Source organism: Pipistrellus hanaki, assembly GCF_964339955.1.
Source record: "Pipistrellus hanaki genome assembly, chromosome: 1".
NCBI classification, from domain to species: domain Eukaryota; kingdom Metazoa; phylum Chordata; class Mammalia; order Chiroptera; family Vespertilionidae; genus Pipistrellus; species Pipistrellus hanaki.
The window spans coordinates 174,847,089-174,869,023 of NC_140503.1; the positions used below are offsets into that span (position 1 = coordinate 174,847,089).

Below are 21,935 nucleotides of genomic sequence, written 5' to 3' on the forward strand. Positions count from 1 at the left end.
GTGCACTGGGCCTCTAGTTTCTTATAATTATAGCTAGTCCCCAATATTCTATTTCTGACCATAACAAATAAAAGCTTTTTGTGGCATTCATCAAATTTTTAAGACTATACAAGGGTCCTAAAAGCAAAAGTTTTGAGTACAATTGTTCTAGTCAAAGTCTTTTTTATATCTTCTGGAGTGTGTGTGTGTGTGTGTGTGTGTGTGTGTGTGTGCATTGATTAAGATACAGAGATAAAAATTACCTTTTATTTCTTAAAATCCCGGCTCTTCATAATCAGAATTCATGTCTTGTTTCTTATTTTAAGAAGAACATTAATAAACTCACACCATAAAATTACCTGCTGGAAGCCCTGCCCTGATAGTAGAAAATCAATTTGGTGAGGTTTATGTAAAGTACAGGCCAAAGTAAAGGGGCAGTGATATGATTATGATTTTTCTGTTGTGTCTTTTCCATAAAGTATTATGTGAAATTAGAAGAGTTACACTGTGAATTTCTTCTCTGGATGAGATTATCCACCCATTTCCATCTCCTTATCTACTGGGAGCTGCTTTCAAATTGTTAAAGTGATGGGTTGCATAGCTAATGTATTTGTTCAGAAAGAAAATGAATTGTTTTTGAAATACATTAAGGAAAAAGGTTCTGATGTTTTCTTAGGATTACACTTATTTTTTGTCCTCTTAGTTTGGTGATAGTGACTTTCAGCCTGTTTGCTTTTTAGTTGTATATTATTTTGTGTTTTTTTGTTTTTTTTTTTTTACAATTTTGGACTCATTGTATTTTTAAAAACAATAGCTCTCAGTTTTTTGTGTTCTGCTTTAAATTTTAAGGAGTTCATTGAGAAACTTAATGCTCCCTGTTGACTTACCACAGCACTAGTTTCAGGGAAAAAATGAATTCATTTAAATTACCTAATTTTATGCAAATCCTATTTACTATTCTGCTCACACTATAACTCCTGTGTTCTAAATGCAGAAGACAAAAAGATTTGAAAAACATTGGAACAACTAACAGAAAAAAATGGATAAAAGTGGATAAAGTGAGATTTACAATATGATATTCAATATACAAAATCCAAAAACAAACTTTTACAGATGTACAAGCATATCCTTTGCAAGTTGAAAAGCTAAACATAGATGAGAAGTGTTCTCAGTGAATTTAAATCTTCAGCTCTGATGCTCAGGGCCACAGATCCTTGAGTAATTACAGGACTGGATGTTTCTAATTAGAATAATAGTAAAGGGTTTTTCTTTTCATCAACTTCTAAATTACAGTAGAAATTAATATCTATAAATATATGTTTGTTGAAAAGTAATCTGAATAGGTTCAATGTTAGTTTTCTTTGATAAATTTCAACATACAAAAAAAAATGCACCAAATATCCAAACTGTTTATTTCTACATCAAGAAATCATTGCTAGTACAAAACTGATCTTGAAAATATCCATAGTATCTTTTTTTTTTTTGCTCCAATTCCAACTATTTGATATAAAAATTAAATAGCTGTGTGACCCAGAAAATATAACAGCAATGAACTTTGGCTGCTATACTTAGACATGTCAGTATCCTATATAATAAAAGGCTAATATACAAATTGTCCCCTCCACTGGGAGTTTGCCCCCACCGGGGTGGGGCCAGCTGGCAAACCTGAGGTCAGGGGGCAGGCCGGCTGGACCTCACCTGTGCATGAATTCGTGCACCAGGCCTCTAGTTTAGGTAATAAAAGGTTAATACTTTGACAGAAGGAGGCAGGAACTCTTTTCTGCCTGTTTCTTATAGAAGAGTCAAATGACAGCATGTGGCAGAGTGCAGCTCAGAAAAACTGTGCCAGGGGTTGACAGAATAAAATATCCAAAGTCCCAGATGCACAGTAAAAGTTGCCTGCAGAAAGAGTAGGGGGAACCATTTCTTTCTGCAATCTTTTGAAATTCTGCCCTTTAAATCCTTTGTGGAACTTGAGGCTGTCAAAATAGCAACATGGACACACACACAGGGAAAAAAAAATGATGGGAGAGTTATAGTTTACACCTGCAACTTGGGGTGCCCAGGAAGTTTGGGGTAAAGAGTGAACTTTACAGCTGTGGAGGGTAAGCATTGCTTGCTGTGAGGTGCTCACACTTCCAGGCCCAGCTGAAGGTCACTTTTGTAGAATAGTGCAGTGCTATAGACGTGAGGTGCAATTTTCAAACACCTTCACATTCCCTTTCAACAATAAACTATGAAACTACAGTTTCATGCCCTGCAGCTCCACTTTATAAAATAAAGAAAATAATACTACACATCTGATCTTGCCAGTCAGGTTGGAAACTTAGAGTAATTTGTTCAGCTCAGAGTGAAGAAAGATCTCCCCTGAACAGCCAGCAAATGCAATGTGAGACTAGACTCTACTTGGTCATGGTGGAGCTAGAAGGAGTTCTTAAAACACAGAAATAAAGGCCAGATATACTGAAATGAAAAACCTAAAATATTAACAAGATCAGAATAATTTTAACCTAAAACTCTAGGACTAAATTACTGAGAATAAGGCGAGATTATAATAAATAAAAGCAAAAAAACAAATGGAATTAGCACAATTAATCACCAGAAAGAATACTTCATACTAACAAATATATTCTACTTCAAAGTTTCTTTACAATTTTAATTTTGAAGTGTTCCTCTCTTGAAGATTTCTGAAGCTTTGTTTATCACCATGTTCTTCTGGTGACCAATTTGATTTCCTTCATTTAGCTTTATTTTGCTTAGCCAATGTAATCATATATTAGGAGTTTTCAAAGTTTACATTATGTTGTAACTAAGGATTTTATTTAAATAGTAAGAGTTGGAAATATTTTTTAGCTTTTATAAATGAATACTGGATTGAGAAATCAACCCAACTATAAGTCAGTAGTTTCTCCTAATGGTATACTTGCTTAAGAAACTTTTTTGTATTAGTAAATTAAATTTTACTTAAATAAGTGTATTTTTAAACATACCTAGCATATTTATTATAATCTAAAGTACTTTTCATTTTTAAAAGTACTTTCTCATATAATATATATTAGTTTATAGATTCAATATTTAAATTTGAGGTTGTGTTAGTAAATGCTAATGACTGTATATACTAATAATCCTGTATAATAAAAGCTTAATATGCTAAGTCTCCAGTCAACTGGTCATCCATTCAACCAATCAAAGAGTAATATTCTAATGATATGCTAAGGATGCTCAACCACTCACTATGACATGCACTGATCACCACGGGGCAGACACTCAGACCCATAGGTTAGCTTGATGCTGGGGTCCAGCTGATAGGGACTGAGCCAGACAGACACACCCTAGAGCCCTCCTGCAGTCCTTCCCAGGCTCTAGTTGTGCACTAATGGGGTCCTTCTGCTTGGTCTGTGCCCTCTCACATTCTGGGACCCCTTGAGGGATGTCAGAGATCCAGTTTCAGCTTGATCCTACAGGCCAGGCTGAGGGACCCCACTGTTGCATGAATTTGTGCTCTGGGCCTCTAGTTATCACCATATAAAAGAAAGGTAGGTATTTGTGGAATAGCCTTTCTAGACTTACCTTTATACAGATAATTATAACCTCTGAACAAAGTATAAAAGGCACTGGAGATGCAAAATCAAACCGAAATTGGAGAGAATTTAACTCTTGAAAGAAAGGAACTGCTCTGGATTAGATCCATGTTTACATAGGTTTCCCCAGAAGGTATTCCCACTTCTGAAGGTCATGGAGTAGCTAAAACTTCAGATGTCATTTAGATGTCATAACACAAAGTTTAGGACTGCCAAATTTCTGTAATTTGGAGGATAAAACAAATTTTAAAAGAGGAACACACAGGGGAAGCCACAAAGTATGTTGATAAAAGGCCCAGAAATCATGCATGTATGTGGGAGATTTTAAGGAGCCCACAAGGAAGCAACAGGTTGCTAACAGTAAAAAAGAGAGAATTTGGTACAATTTAGATGTTTGGGTTTTTCCTGGAAATTAAAAAATGATTAATGATTATGCCTCTTTTACAGTACTAAGAAATTCAGTAGGGACTAAAAAAAACCCAAAAATTATAAATCTGCTCCAAGAATGCATTCAACCAAGAATCCAGGATTTCAAGTTAATCAGACAATTCACTTAAATTTTTCAGAAAAGATAATAGAAACCGATATATTTTTTAAAAATCATCCAGAGTACAGGAAAAATTAATAAATGTAAACAAAAATCAAATCCATAGTCAAGAGAAGCAACAGACCACAAAAATCTACATTGAGGTAACACAGAGGGTACATTAATAACTAAGGACATTAAAGCAATTAACATATTCAGAAATTAAAGGGAAATCTTGTCTTAATAAACTGATGTATAATTTCAACAGAGAAGTGAAATCTATGAAAAGAAAAACTGAAAATTCTAAGACAGGAAGTACAATATCTGAATTTTAAAATTCACAGGCTTCATTGTCAAGAGGATCTTTTCTCAGTGACAATTAATATGTGGCGCATTCCAAGAATTACAAACAAGTTCCACCAATGCTCTGTTAATTGAACAGAAATTAATCATAGGAGCAAGATAAGCCACACAGACACAAAACTTCCCAACATTACTACTATGCCAATAAGTTAATAAAATTATATTTTTGAGGGTTTAAGCTTATTTTTTTTTCCTTTCTTCTGTATTTATATATTTTTAATTGACTAAAAAGTCTTTTCTTCAATGTGTTTTTAAATGTAATTCATAACTGTGATGTCAGTGATTTGAGGTTTAAAATTTAAGTCTGGCCTGTTGGAGACTCAACTTCTTTTGAGAGATAACTAAAAATTAATGTGTTGCCTTCGCTGGTGTGGCTCAGTGGATAGATCAAGGGCACGAACCTTGGTTGCCGTCTCCTCCCTGGCCTGGGCCCTGGTTGGGGCTCAAGCAGGAGGTAATCAATCATTGATGTTTCTCTCTGGTTTTCCCTCTCTTTTCCACTCACCAAAAACCAATGGAAAAATATCCTCAGGTGAGGCTTAACAAATTTTTTTAATTAAATTAAATTAACATGTTATCAGGTCTTATTTCTGAATATTACCTCTCACATAGGAAATTTTCTGCAGTCTTGATTAATAGAGAATTGATAACCCCCACTTTAACAGATTTTTAAAAGTATAATAAAATACACAACAGTTAAATTTTACAAAACCATCCTTACTGACTCAGAACATTTGAGATCTTATAATATGTCAGGGTCAATAAGCACTGGGAATAATGTGATTATCATTGACTGGCATAGACATAAACTAGTCAGTGGGACTTTCATTTTTTTATTTTTTTTATTAAATTATTATCTGTGGGACTTTCATTTGGTTTGAATTCTTTATAAGGAAAGTGTACCATGTCTATTGAAGTGTTACATTTATTAGCCCTTTATATGCAACCCATCTTATGGCACATTAATTTGTATTTATTGAATTTATTGCATTATTTTTGACACCCATTCCTAATTTAGTATTTAGTCACCAAATGTTTATTTATTCACTCTCGGTTTATTCCATTATTTTTATTACACTGACACAAAAAAGAACAAGCAAACAGAGATCTTCCTTCTTACACCAAACACCAAATCAATGAACCTATATCGGTGCCATATACTCTATCTGCACTCCAGGTGCAATCCCACAGCTGCCTCCATGTATGACTTGGATTCTAAGAACAAATTCAAGTGCATTGCCCCTACAATTTTGAGCTTTCCACTTCAGTATTGCCTTTGCCTTCACATATGAACCATAGCTGAATGATAAATTATGATTTAACATGAGCGTTGCCTGCTGCTTTTCAACAAACTCTCCCTTGATCTCATACCCTTCTTCAGATGATACCCTTTTTTTCTCTCTCACTGTTATGGATTGAATGTTTGTTTCCCCCAAAATTAATATGTTGAATTTAATTCCTGGTGTGATGGTATTTGAAAGTGGAGCCTTTAGGATTTGATTACATCATTAGGCCCTCATGATAGGATCAGTATTCTTCTAAAAAGAGGCCAGAAAGCTCTCATGTCTTTTTGCAATATGATACAACAAAAATTCAGCAGTCTGCAGCTAGGGAATAAATTCTTACCAGAAGCTGGCAATGCTGGTACTCTGATCTCAGACATTCAGCTTCTAAAATATGAGAAATACATTTATGTTGTTTATAATCCACTTCTTTTAGATTTCTTAATTATAGCAGCTAGAACTGACCATGATACTTTCCTCACAATAATATCTTTAAAGGAATTGTCAATACTCATTGTTTCTACTCCCTGTTCTTCAGTTTTCTCTTAAACATTCTCCACTCATCACTTGCCACCACTACCTCCTATGATCACTGTTGTGAAAGTCACCAGTAACAGCCTCTGTATTAAGTCCCACAGTCTCATTTTACCAAACCTGTTAGTACCACTTGATAAGTTTATCACTTCCTGTTTCTTAAAAATACGTTTTTATTTCCACTTGTCTTCTGGAATACCAGTTTTTCTTGGTTCTCTTCCTTTCCTTTTTCTCTTCTGTGTTATTCTCATCTATATCTACAATAGGTAGAATTGTGACTGCAATGAGGTAGGCATTCAATAAATACTTTTTCCAATGAATGAAAAAATGAATAGTATGTTAAAGCCATTCTTGCTCTTCAACTAACGGTAATCATAGAGTAGAGCCAAATATAAGCATTAAAATGTGGTTGCCAATCATTTGTATCTTCTAACAACAGAATAACATGAAGAGAAAAGGTTCCTATAAAAATCAAATGCTGCTTAATGATAGCTGTCATGCAATTTTTTGGTATGTTAAGTCACAAGATGCTCTACCTTTTAATTTTAGCTGTGCTAATCAGAGTATAAGAAGCACTGCTTAGCATTTATATATAGTGTTAATTTTATTATATTCATCTATACTGTGTCCATATGTATCACAAGTATATGCTTTTTTAATATATTTTAATAATCCACATATAAGATTTTTAAAATATATTTTGTACTGATTTTTTAGAGAGGAAGAGAGAGAGGGATAGAGAGTTAGAACTATCAATGAGAGAGAAACATCAATCAGCTGCTTCTTGCACACCCCTACTGGGGATGTGCCCACAACCAACATGCCCTTGACCGGAATCAAACCTGGGACCCTTCAGTCCTCAAGCCAACGCTCTATCCACTGAGCCAAACCGATTTCGGCCACATATAAGATTTTTATGCAAATTAAATGTTTGTCAAAAGCCTTCTTGAATTAAATGAGGAGGATAGATAGCTATATAAAACATTTATGTCTTAAGATCACTACAAAACAAAATTTTCATTTAAAAAATACATTAACAGCAAAAATAACATTCTGCTATTTGTCCAAGAATTACAGTGTCTCTAGCATGACCCCCAGAGGCACAACAGGGTCGCTATAAAACAAGAGCACACACAGCAGGACAACATGAAATTTACTACATAATTTGGCATGCATAGTTATATCCTTCTTTGGTTAAAAATGGCTTATTATGACTGAGGAAATTATTCTCATAAATAAAGAAATTATATCTAAGAAGTTATGAGATTTAAAAAATTTCATTATTTAATTTTTTTCAGGACAGACATACTTAAAGTATGCTCAAGCAGCATCACTATCTGATTCAAGGCCACTTCACTATTTTACAGAGCAAACTGAGGCTTGGCTTGGTGAAGAAAAGACAGATGTAATTTACTAACTATTTGAGAATAAGAGCACTGCATAATTTTAATGGGTCTGTAATTGTAATTTCCAAGTATCTTTCCTTCCTCAACTAATTGGGTAATGGCATTGCGAGAATTAATCCAAGGTCATCCGTTTGCACACACTGCAGATGGCTTCTCTACTTTAGGGTATACAGGGGATTTGAGATTACTGTTGCCTGCTGCTTTTCAAACTAATTTTTATTCTTAAAAATCCACATTTTCACTGCAGCTGAACAGCTAAGCCATATGTTGCTTTGTGAATACTTTAAAATATCTGTTGCATGTAATTATTACACTAAAACTAGAATGCATTAGTACTTTTCAATTTGTTGCAAGGAAAGGACACTTACAGCACTCTGCTTTGTGTGCTTTTCACTTATTCTTTTAATTTTTTTCTCTCTCTAAGTACCAAGCTTTATATTACAGTCCCAGTGAGAATTTTAACCTAAAATATATTGCTTGGCTGATCTGTCTCCTCATATGCTATATATCCCAGCATAGTTCAGAGCTCACCTAATGCTATTTGAGATGCAATGTTAATTTATCTAGCTGCTGGAAAGTTTGGCTGTGAACGATTTTTCCAGCTTCCTTTGTGGTAGCCATGAAAAATAGGAATGAGGCATTTCTGTGTTTTTGTTAGAATTCTGACATGCCATTGGCATGTTTGACAATTTTGGGAATTGAGAAGTCATTTTATATATTTTGATGAGAGAACTGTTTTTCTAAAAATAATAGCAAGAATATTTACTTGTTAATACTTAATAGTCAGCAAAGTGTTTGCACATGGAATATCTCTTTTCCACCTAATCAATCTGGGAGATCAGAAGGCATATATATCATTTTGTATATAAAACACGCAAGGTCATACAGCCAGTTAGAGATAAAACAATTTGCATCCTTTGTTTTCCTAGAGCCTATTCTCCCCCCAGAGGGTAGGATTGGTGTCCCATCTTTCTCATTTTCCTCTTACTCCATTCATAGGTTAATAACTAGCCATGCAAGGCAGATAGGCAAGATAAACCTGTATTAGTTAGGGTCCTTTACTATCTATCTCTATAGCTTTATATCTATCTCTAGCTCTATCTCCATATACATACACACACACTAGAGGGCTGGTGCACAAAATTTGTGCACTGGGGGCATGTCGCTCAGCCCAGCCGACACCCTCTCTAATCTGGGACCCCTTGGGGGATGTATGACTGCCGGTTTAAGCTCAATCCCACAGGGAAGTCAGACATACCTCTCACAACCCAGGACTGCTGTGTCCTAACCACTGACCTGCCTGCCTGCCTGATTACCACTAACTGCTTCTGCCTGCCAGCCTGATCACCCCCTAATCACTCCTCTGCCAGCCTGATCTAAGCCTAACTTCTCTCCAGCTGGCTTGATCGCCCCAAACTGCCCTCCCCAGCCTGCCAGGTCGCTCCCAACTGCCTTCCCCTGCCCGCCATCTAGTGGCAGCCATATTATGGCCACATGAGGGCAGCCATCTTGTGACCATATGAGGCGACCCTCTTGTGTGCAAGGAAAATGATGGTCAATTTGCATATTTTCTCTTTATTATATAGGAGAGAGATCTGCACTATAAGAAATTGGCTCTCATGCAATTATGGATGCAAGTATGTCCCAAGGTCCACAGGTTGAGTCACCAAGCTAAAGATTCAGAAGAGCCAATCGTATATTTTCAATCTGGATCCAAAGTTCCAAGAACCAAGAGAAGTGAATGAAAAGTTTCTGACCAAAGGCCAGCAAACTTGAAATCCAGGAAGAATTAATGTTTCACTTTTATTCTGAAGGCAGGAAAAGCCAATGCTTTTCTGCAGGAGAAATTATTTATTTCTCAGAGGAAGGGCCAGCCTTTTTGTTCTATGAAGGACTTCAAAGGACTACTCTCATAAGAGAGGACAAGCTGTTTTACTCAGTATACTTATTAAATTGTTAATCTCATCCAAAAACATCCTTCCAGAAACTCCTGGAATAATGTTTGAGGGAATATCTGGGCACCTCATGGCAAATTTCTCGAATAAGCAAAATTTGATCTAGATTAAGGTGTGATCAACTGATGATTTTGAACCAAGAAATAATATCATTGAAATAGTTGGGTTTCTAAACTTGAAGTGATGAGTGAAACTGATTCAAAATAAAGGCATAGAGATAAAAGGAAAACAAATAATTCTTGGTACAAATCTGTATTTATAGAAGGGTAGCTGCAGAAGGATAAAAAGGAAAGAAAACCTTACTAAAGAAAACTAAAAATAAACAACTGCCTGTAAAGAAGGAAAAATTGAATGATTTATCAAGATTTTGAGACAGGGTAGCTTGAGGAATGGATGGTATATCTGATAGGAACTGAAAACCAGGGACTGAGGCTTTGGCAACTCTCTCTGTCAAGAATATATATACCAAAACTGGTTTGGCTCAATGGATAGAGTATTGGTCTGTGGACTGAAAGGTCCCAGGTTTGATTCCTGTCAAGGGCATGTACCTTGGTGGCAGGCACATCCCCAGTAGGGGGTGTGCAGGAGGCAGATGGTCAATGTTTCTCTCTCATTGATGTTTCTAGCTCTCTGTCCCTCTCTCTTCCTCTCTGTAAAAAAATTAATAAAAAAAGAATATATGAAAAGAAATAGAAGCCAATGGAGAAAGATGGATCATAAGGAAGAGAGGATCACGTTGGGAAAGGGACCTGGAGATCTAAAGAGGAGAATGTGTAAAAAGTGGATACATTAAAGAAAAGACGGACTTCTGTTCACATGGAGAAGACAGACTAGGTGGGGGTTCCAAAGGGAAATAATTTGGTGGAACTGTTTGTAGCCCTTTTACTAAATGAACATTCCATACACTAATCAATTGCAGAGGAAAACATTGTCACTGAATTCTAATTGCTAACTGTTCACTACTCAATCTCTCTATGGAGACAGGAATTAGTTATGGAGTGCTTATGTAGATGGCAGTCATCTTGTTCACCACAAACGCATTTGCATGGAAAAGCACACATCAGTCTGACCCCTGTCAAAATAATTAGCTAAGCATGAGCTAAAGCCTTTTAGATTTTCAAACGTTCCAAGCATTAAATCTTCTTCTTTTTTTTTTTTTAATCTGAAGCTAAATCAACACATATTACAGGAATAATATGCCCTGTCTATAATTCTAGTCTTCATCATGTTAGGTTTTCTTTGTTTTTTCTTTTCTATTTCACAAAGTATCTAATTTAGCAAAAATAAAACATTAGCAGCTGGTAATCACTATGATAATGAAAAATGGAATTTCTTATCATTGTTCTCATCCTTCTCATTCCATGTTAGGCATTATAAAATTGAAATAAAATCCATTTCAATTAAAAGAGCTCTGTTCTCTTACTGTAGGACTTGATAAACAGCATCACTGCATTCAGCTCAATCATAATTTAATCACCATGCGTCCATCAATGAGCACAGGTTTCACAAGAATACACGCTTTTCTTCTCCTTCATGAGGTAAAAACCCGAGGCTGAACGATGCTTGTAAGCAGCTTCTTACTCAACCCATTCTCTGCTTTTCGTTTCCCTTAAAAATGGAAAAGGGAACCAAAGATCAGAATTGTATTTCTGGAAAAAAATAATGTGATTTTTGATGCCTGCAATAAGTTTATTTTATAAATATTTAACTTGATTCTTCAAGTTAGTTTACTATCCTCTATAAAAAGTTTAAAACAACAGGAAGTTGATATTTCGGGTTAATACTTTTAATGGAACTATAACCATTTTGGTAAATAAACTCCCCCAATGTTTCATGTCTTCAGGTAATTTTAAAAAATTGAACAAACTTTTTTGGCGCTTACTATCCTAGATTCTGTGGATATGAAGATGAATGAGAAATCATTCCTTTCCTAAGTGTGCTCTATAGTGGAAAAAGTATCCATAATTTGGAAAATAAATATACCTGAGACATCTGAAATTTATCCTAATTAACAGTTATGATATTTCTCTAATCTCTTTTTCTGTAGCCTTTATCTCTGTATAGTTTTCTCCCTATCTTTAGCAGTGTGGGGTAATGTAAGAAATATTGAACTCAACTGCTTGGTAAGAGTTCCAAGAGTCCAATTTGACTCTAAATAAATGTGTTTACCGGACAAAGTTCCTTAAACGCCAAGCCCCGGTATAGTCAACTGTAAAATTGGATTGGATAGTGTTTCCAACACTAATCTATGTGTAATCTGATAAAATAAGCTCAGTAAACAGATTCTTGGTGAACAGATAGTTAATCCATTCTAATCAGATACAAATATTATAAATATGAAAAAGTAAAGTACAGATTACAAAGAAGATTATACTCCAAATCTGATGCAGCCATAACACCATAGCTATGTAATAATACTTCAAATTATAATTTATTCTGAACACAGCTGAAAAAAATAGTACATAATATACCATATGTCCAAATTGAAAAATTAATTCCCAAAGCAACCTTCTGAGTGATTGTACATTTCTTATATTCTGAAGGAGGGCTTCTTATATATTTGCATATATTAAAAATTCTCCCCACATATGAGATTGCTCTGCATATTTAGTTTGGAATTTTGCTTTCCGTGTACATTTATGCCTTTGCTTTTTCATTATGGAATTTGGCACCTCTGAAGCGACTGCTGGAAATAGTCTTGAAGCCAGAGGCTGCTGTTGCCCTCCACTGCCACCACAGCTGCTTCCCAAACACAGGAGGTAGGAGAACAGGCAACCAAAGATGCAGAGTGTGAATTCTTCTACCTGAGGGAGCATCCACCAGAGCCACAGCTTCAAGCGGCACACAGAGATGGATGCAGGAATGCTGGTGACACATACCTGCATATTTGCAAACTTTTTTTTTTTTTAATAATTAAGTACCTGAAGAAGAAGCGTTCTGTCTTATTGTCACCTTCCAGAACTAAGACAAGCTTTTGTTTTTGTTTTCTGTTTGTTTGTTTGTTTGGTTGGTTGGTTGGTTGTTTTTTTTTTTGTTTGTTTGTTTTTTAGTGAGACCTAATTTAGATCTAGATAAAAGACACCAATTAGTTTTTATTTTAGTTTTTAAAGTATATTTTATTAATTTTTTACAGAGAGTAAAGGAGAGGAATAGAGAGTTAAAAACATCAATGAGAGAGAAATATCCATCAGCTGACTCCTGCACACTCCCTACTGAGGAAGTGCCTGCATCCCAGGTACATGTCCTTGATTGGAATCGAACCTGGGACCCTTCAGTCCACAGGCTGATGCTCAACCCACTGAGAAAACCGGTTAGGGCTATTTTTAATCATCTTCCCAAAGAAGGAAAGCAGAATGAGATCTGAGAGAGTATAAAGAATGCTCCACAACGTATTTCTGAGTTTCCCTCTACAAATGGAATAAGACCAACAGGTCTCAGCAAAGAACTACACTATCTTAAAAACTTAGTGGATGTCCATATAGTTGTTAAGTACCTAATAAAAAAAGAGTTGATGTAACCTGAAGCAGGATACATTTAATTAGTTAAATGTTCAAACTCTGGTGTACTAGTAAGAATATTGGACTAAAATCTTACTTCCACCATTTAGCTAACTATGGGACATAGGCCAGTTACTTAAATTCCCTGTTCCTCAAAAAAATTATATATAAATTGAGAATAATAATGTTATTTTGAGGATTAAATGGAGGAATCTGTGGACAGCATCTAACTCAATGATTGGCACCTGGTAATAAACAGTGCTAATGGCAATGATGCTTGTGTCGAACCAATTGTATTTGTCAGCTTTTATCAAGATCATTCTGAAAGAATTTTGGCATTTGGCCATTTATACATATTTAACTTGTCTATAGGTAATTGGTTAAATGCTGTGTATTATATGTGCATGTATGTGTATTTTTTCTCATAATATTTTGTGGTTATAAAATGGCCAAATTTTACAGCCTAAAATTAACTCTTTTATTATATACTACAATCTTTGTGAGGAAAAGCTCATTGTCCAAAAAGATGACAAAATAAATTTTTGAATAACGTTAAGGTCTATGATACCTCCATGATTGTTTATAACGACCTTCTGTAGGATTTCATTTGAATTTCTAATACATTATCCTGTTTAAGACTTTCTAGCCCACTCGAAGAGGAGCATTAGTTCCCAGATTCTAGCTTCCTAACATAATTATGAGTTAATGAGAACTTCCAATGGTGCTAAGTACACAGTAGGTTCTAAGTAGAGTTCAGTTTCCTTTTATTTACACAGTTCCACAAGGGTTTGGAAAAGTTGTCTTCATTTTAGAGTTAAGAATGAACCATCAGTGAACAACGTGATATGGTAGAAAGAGCATTATTTTAAAATTAGGTGGTTTTTTTAAATATATTTTTTATTGATTTCAGAGAGGAAGGGAGAGGAAGAGAGAGAGAGAAATATCAATGATGAGCAGGAATCATTGATTGGCTGCCTCCTGCACTTTGGACCAAGCCTGAAACCCAGGCATGTGCCCTTGACCAGAGTGGAACCTGGGATCCTTCAGTCCATGGGCAGACACTCTACTCACTGAGCCAAACTGATTTGGGCTAAAATTAGGTTCTTATGGAATATTTCATAATGGCCACAAATTCCTCCTTTCCCTATGTCCGTGTACCTCTCCTCCTATGAATAAGTTTTAAAAAAAAAAAAGTGTTTCCATTTGGACCTGGCCATATTAGAAAGTATAATGTAAAGTCTTAAAAATGGATTGCATACTGGGTGGTTGCCACAGATTGCTGTGAAAAATCCTCCACCATGTGGACAAGCTGGGGCTAACTTCCTTAATAATGAAAAACAATATGGAGAAAAATCCCAAACCTTCCCTGGCTCTCTGCCTGTCCCACATATAAGAGTGAGGCTTCTAGTCCACCAGTCTCTTTCTAACCAAAGTGACTCAGACTGGAAGAACTGCCCGGACAATCCACAGGATTGTGAGAAAAATGAAAATGTATTGCTTTAAACCACATACTTTGGTGCCTGTTTGCTGAGCAGAAAGAAAGAAAGAAAGAAAGAAAGAAAGAAAGAAAGAAAGAAAGAAAGAAAGAAAGAAAGGAAGGAAGGAAGGAAGGAAGGAAGGAAGGAAGGAAGGAAGGAAGGAAGGAAGAAAGAAGCTAACAAAAGAGCTCATGCTATAGATCTATCATTTAATAAAGCCATTTCACTTGGACTGGTTATACTTATTTTATTGAAACTGAATTGCCTTGCTTGGAACATTGATACTATGTGCTGTGTGTATGTGTGTGTATGTGTGTGTGAGTGTGTGTGTGTGTGTGTGTGTGTGTGTGTGTGTGTTTTATGGTTGTGGTAAGAATGAAAAGAGATTACAGATTTAAAACCCTTTGCACAATATCTATGACATGTTAGGGACTCAGTAATATCCCCTGCCTTGCCTTTCCTCTCCCCTGACAGTTTGTTTCTTAGAGTAGATTTGGGGCTAGACTATGTTTGTGTAAGATGTGCCGAGCACAAAAGTACCAAGCCTGAAGAAGCTGCGGGACCTATGACAGCCTGTGCTCGGTTTCTCTAACTGTACACTCAGGCTTAGGGTTTCTTTACCCACAGGAAGGGGTGTCTTTACCTAATCCACACAAACATAATGGGAGGCCTCACTGTAGCCTGGATTGTATGCTTCACACATTTCTATGGGAATGCACTACAGTAAACTATTCAGAAATGGGAAGGATGAGTTTTAGAAAATGAAATAACAAAAATTATCTTGGCTGATTTCAATGTCTAAAAGAAAGAGTGATCCAAAACACATTCTCACTTTTTCCTCATTCTTCCATTTCACATCTATTTCATTTCAGTACTCATATATGTGGCTACACTTGGGAAATTATCATCACTTGTCCTTTTTTAGCCTCAGAAAACAGAATGTAATACATTGTACTTGGAGTACAACTGTAACGCTTTACTGTTTGACTTCCTTAATTATGCTACAATTGGACTTTACCTCTTTTGATTCCTCCATTTTTTTCCAATCTGTCAATAGCCTCTTGCAACAATTCACTTCTCTACCTCACCTGGTTCCCATTTAAATTACCGAAAACGACTTGTTCATAAAGACTCTCAGTTACCTTATATTTCTTCCATTTACCTGACCTAAATAATGAAAAAGCTCTCATACTAGAAAAAGACCAAGCCACCTTTTTTACTCCCATCATTTGTTGCCAAGCTGTGATAGAAAAAAAACAGCATACAAATGCAGATGTTTTACACATTAATATTCTCTATCCATAGCTGGACTTTAGCATTGCTTGGAAATCCTTGGCCATTTTCCTCTGCCTTTCCTCCAAGTAACCATTACAAATTTTCATCACACTTCTCAATCCCCTAACTCATTCCAACACATCCATTTATTCACAGGTTTATTCGAAAAAGTACTTTAACTTTTTATCATGCAATATATATTTTTTATGAGATCTACAGATAAAAGAGTGGGCAAATTATGCAAGATCGCTGCTATCAATATATAGGATGTGGCTAATTATTTTTTTTTAGTTCATATGGTTTATTTTTTCAGAGAGGGGTTAATCTTTATGCTTTTTTTTTTAAAATATTTTTGTATTTATTGAGTAAGGTATTACATATTTTCCTTTCACTCTCACATTGATGTTTCTCTTTCTTCCTCTCTTTTTTTTAAATATATTTTATTGATTTTTTTACAGAGAGGAAGAGAGAGGGATAGATAGTTAGAAACATCTATGAGAGAGAAACATCGATCAGCTGCCTCTTGCATACCCCTTACCGGGGATGTGCCCACAACCAAGGTACATACCCTTCACTCCGCAGGCTGACGCTCTATCCACTGAGCCAAACTGGTTTCAGCTCTCTTTCTTCCTCTCTAATAACCAATAAAAATATTTTTTTACAGATATGTAATTTGGACCTTAGCAATGTCTACAAACAACCTATAAAACAATCTCAAATGATGAATTGGCTTCTCAGATGAGCTGTGAGCATCAACAATGTACAAAATTTAGCTTTAAAAGCAGACTACCCTTATTATGGCATGAGAAAATATTGACCAATCACCTATAGAGCTGTGGAAGGCAAACCATGTGCTTTCTAAGCCTATGGTTCTGAAAATAGGTGTGCTGCACTCTGTGGAACTTCACCTTGGTACTTTTAGCAAGATCCTGAAAGAGACTAATGAAGACAGGCAAGAATTAGCCAGGTTGCAAGCAGAGATACAGTGGATCTCATTTCTCACAAAGGAGGTTTTCTTGTCCTCTGTCTTGTAATTTGAATTGACTGTAAACTTAGTGTCTGCATGCCAAATCATACTGGAAATGTCAGTGGGGTGTTTTTTTTTTGTAAAATTGTACTCAAAGGAGATAAAATTTTTTCCAGAATTTATTTCTAATATACATCACTAAGATTTGCTAAGTAAATATGGTAGCAAAGAATGACATTTTTCCCCAACCAAAATTGTTTTTTCTATTACAGATCCTCATGTAACCCCAGGTAATTTAAGAAAGTAAAAATGGACTTAACAATGTAAAGAATTTAAAGTGTGAATGATTAAAAGTGATGACGACATAGAGGACATGAAAAAAAAAATGTTCCAAAAGGCAAAACAAAAGCCAAGAAGATAAATGGATGAATCAAACAAGAACCAATATCTAAAAAGGACCATTTTCCACCAACAATTAAGGAAGTATTTATAGTTACCATCCATCAGGAGTCCAGTATGATCATTATCCATTAGTGATGCTATATGTCTCTTGTTCTTCCAATTCCAAATGGCCAAAATTGGGATCTTATTGGCAATATTCTGTTCTATTACACTGTGTAGTGTGTGTGTGTGTGTGTGTGTGTGTGTGTGTGTGTGTGTGTCAGAAATAGGGAGTGAGGGGACCAATTCATCTATTAAATAATATGTCACCAAATCTTGAAGACTAATATCCAGACTCAATGAAGAGCACTGCATATCACTCAGAGATGGTAGACTGTACAGATGTGTTGCCTTCCTGGAGAGAAGTGTAAAAGAATTGATATATGTTAATGCTGATTGCCCAAAGGAGAAGAAACTGCTAATCATCCCTTAGTTTCCATTCATCCATTTACTAAGACCCACCTCTCCCTTTAATTTTGAGCCAAGGGAACCATAAAATAAAGCATTTTTGGAACTTTCTTTATGGCTAAGTGGCCACAAACTCTATTGGATTGAGAATAGAATGAATATGTACAACATAATGGTAGCATCTTGGAGAAAACATTTTTAAAGCTTATTACCTTTCATCTTTCTTCATTTCTCCTTGCTGGAAAATAGTGACAAATGGACAGCCACTTTATATCAAGAAATGGAAGCCAGCTGTTGAAGATGATAGATGCCCCTCAGCAGGCATGCCTCAAATCTTCTGCCAATCCTGGGCCAAAAACTGAGAGAAAAATAAAATTCTGTTAGATACAGAGAATTTTTGCATCTTTTCTTTACTAATATTTAACTTATAGCCAAACTGGTTTAATAAGCTATTCATGTATGTACTTTTCTTTCCATCTCTCAATATCACCAATCACATATGTCAGTCATCTTACATAAAAGATCAAGTGAGGAGAACTGAAAGTATAATAAAAACGATCCTGGTAATATAGTTCTCCTTTATGCATGAAGTAGGAGTATTATTTTTCCTGAATATGGGTAAAGAAATAGACACTGCTTATATGACAGCATTGTCAAGACTTAGACAGTGAAAAGAGTGAAGAAATCTTAGTAGGCACTTTTAAAAGAGGATAGGCTAAAGCATATTGGTAGGTATTGTTATTATAGGAATTCATTTTTTAAAAAACTACCATAGAACAGGAGATAAGTATAAATTCCTAAAGATTTGCTTGTCCCATCCTAGATAGATTAAATTAAATTTGTTCAAGAGAACTAAGCCAGGGTCAGAAAGGTTTTTTTTAAAAAGAATGATACAAAGAATGGTGTCAAATTGAAAGAAAGGAGACTTAAATTCTGTGGACTCAGGTATCCTGAGTTTCAAAATGAAATTTAAGTTTCAATGACACAGGAAGCTGTTGCTAATAGGCAGGATCTGGAAGGTGCCATTGAAAGGGCTGCAAAACCCTAAAATATAAGAAGAGATATAACCCAACTGATGCCAGGTGGACTTTCAATCACCTGAGGGCATGACCAGTTTCTGGACTAGAATCAATGGTCCATAATGAGAATGGCTACCCTCCTTTCTTTGGTTCGATAAACAAAGCCTTCCTTGATTATTGCCAAATGCAATTATAATAATGACATAAAATAGAAGAGAATTGAATACATGTATGATAAATAGTGGTAGTTTATGTTAGAATATGTGAAGACCTACTGAGAAGTTTGAAATTATTGAGATACAATGAGAGAGAGAGAGAGAGAGAGAGAGAGAGAGAGAGAGAGAGAGAGAGAGAGAGATTTGTTGAGATACAATTCAAATTATTGAGATACATTACACTTATTTTTCAACATCTTTGAAACTTTTAATAAAATCAAGCACATTGAATATTTTACTTTATAAATTAAATGCATATTTAAATACAAGAATCACCGTGAGTTTCACTTCACAAAACAAAAAAGGTTGTATGCTGATAGAAATAAACGGATGAAGTTATAATATAGCAGGTAAATGGAAAATAAATGAGATACATTTTTACAAAAACAACAGAGACTAGGATTTATTATACATATGGAAGAATTGGACTTTGAGGAAGTCAAACACTTTCACCATTTTATTGAAAATGCAGAAAGAAAATATGGTGGCAGCTGCAGGTTGATTTATAAATTTGGTGATGGAGAGATAAATGAGTTCCATTTGATTCTTAAAATTTTTTAGTGAAGTGTGAGGTGAAATCATCTTTATGGAAGGAAGAGGAGAGAGTGAGACATGAGTACTTTATGAAGAGAGAAAAATGACAGGAGATGAACAGGCAAGTTTCCTAGGTAAAAAATTGTTGGGTGTCCAGTAAGTATTAAGTTGCCAATTGAATTTATGTTCCTGTATTTAAAATTAAATCATATAAGCTTGTTCATGGTGTTCTTCTGTAGCATTCAGCAGCATGAAAACAATCAAACTAGTAAATAAAGAATATCCTTGCATTGAACCAATGTTTGTTTCCAAACAAAAACATGTGAACAAAGCAGAGGTTGTTCTAGGGAGTTAAGAATTCTTTCCAGTAAGTAATTAGAATATCGTGCTATGGGGTAAAAAAATAACTGAATCAAGCAGAGGGATTATGGATAATGAAAAAAAATGGCAGCAGAGATCATGTTGAGATTGAAAATAATTGTAATATTGCATGTAATAGACATTGCTCTCCCTGTGAGCATCCAATACTTCTGCCACAATTCTAGTGATGAGTTTTATTTATATTTTCTGAGGGTAAGAGAAAGTCAATCAGAAGAGAAACTTCACTAACTTTTTCCCTGCCACCACCATATCTATCACCTGACCTGGCTTCATACAGACCAGCTAAAGATATTCAGGTGATGATTGACAAAACTGGAAGTGTTTTTGCGTGGTAAGAAATTCTTTCTTCCTCCTGTTATTTTTAATAGAGTGCACAATATAACATATTTTTAAATCATCAGTGTGTGTGTGTGTGTGTGTGTGTGTGTGTGTGTGTGATGGAGAACAGACTATGTGGGGCTAAGGATGGAAGAGTGAAAACAGAAGTCTATTGTGATAATTCAGTGAAATGAAGGTAGACTGAACTAGGGTTGTAGTGACACAAGAGAGGTAAGATATGATTTGAACAGATGTGTGATTGAAATATAGGACAGATGACATACTGGTGCAAGTAGCACATGGAGAAATAGAGGCATCAAGGTTGACTCAGAGATTTTTAAATTGTAGTTTATGTAACTAATTCACAAAATGGTTTGGGGTAGAAAATTAGAAGCTTGGTTTGAGATATGGTAACTTAAAGTCTCTAACTGGCATCTAAATGGAGAAGTTACGTAGCAAGTATAAAACCTGTGTTTATGAAGGAAAACAAGTTTGGAGAAATAAATATAGATTTAGTCAGCAGGTTAATGTAATTTAAGCTTATGCAGTTAGACCTGGCTGGTATGGCTCAGCTGGTTAATCAGACCGATGTACTGAGAGGTTGCTGGTTCAATTCACAGGCAAGACACATGCCTGGGTTTTGGGGCTCAATCCTTGGCAGTTTAACCATATTTCTCTCTCACACATTGATGTTTCTTTCTCTCTCTCTCTCTCTCTCTCCAAAAAAAAAAAATCAATAAGGTTTTTTTTAAAGGGTTATGCAGTTAGATGATATAACAAGGTTTTTTTAAAGGGTTATGCAGTTAGATGATATAACAAGGTTTTTTTAAAGGGTTATGCAGTTAGATGATATAACAAGGTAGTGAGTGTAGATAAAAAAAAAGATAAGATGGCTTTTGGATACTTTCTGCTCAATAACAACTTCACCTTTCTTCTGATTTCTTCAATACATTGCTATGTCAATTAGCCCCTTTTCACACTATATATTCAGTTTCTCTCACTCTACAGTACTCCCCCTTTCTCCATGTTTTGACTTTCCATTGTTTCAGTTATCCACAGTTAATATTTTCAATATCTGAAAATATTAATTAAAAATTTCCAGAAAGAAACAATTCATATTTTAAGTTGTGCATCATTCTGAGTAAAGTGATTAAATCTTTTACAGTGCTGCTCTGTCATGACCACACATTAAACATACCTTTTTCAGGTACATACATACTGTATACTCTACCAGTCCATTAGTCCAATACTGAGAGAGAGAGAGAGAGGGAGAGAGAGAGAGAGAGAGAGAGAGGCCACTCTCACATAATAACTTTAACTATAGTATATTGTTTTTAGTTGTCCTATCATATTATTAGCTACTAGAGGCCCGGTACATGAAATTTGTGCATGGTAGGGGGGTTCCTCACCCCAGCCAGTACTCTTTTGCAATCTAAGACCCCTTGGGTGATATCTGACTGCAGATTTAGGCCCAAACCCTGTGGAATCAGGCCTAAACCTGTAGTTGTAAATCTCATTTACAATCCAGGACTGCTGGCTCCTAACCACTCTGCCTGCCTGATCACCCCTAACCACTCTGCCTGCCTGATCTCCCCTAACCACTCTGCCTGCCCTATCTCCCCTAACCACTTCCCAGCTTGCCTCATCGCTCCTAACCACTCTGCATGCCTACTTGATCACCCCTAACTGCTCACCTGCCTGTCTAACCACCTCTGCCTTGGCCCCGACAGCAGTGGCTCCATCCAGAAGGATGTTCAAAATGACATCCAGGAGGT

General features: G+C 35.7%; 1 long non-coding RNA gene across 1 annotated transcript in view; it reads right to left on the reverse strand.

Annotated features, from left to right (window-relative positions):
• LOC311625855 overlaps positions 1–21,727 on the reverse strand; it is a 956,586-nt gene extending 934,859 nt beyond the window's left edge. The window contains exon 1 of the long non-coding RNA XR_014795571.1: positions 21,709–21,727. This is a non-coding gene — a long non-coding RNA (uncharacterized lncRNA). The remainder of the gene's footprint in view (positions 1–21,708) is intronic.
• Between the last annotated feature and the right edge of the window lie 208 nt (positions 21,728–21,935).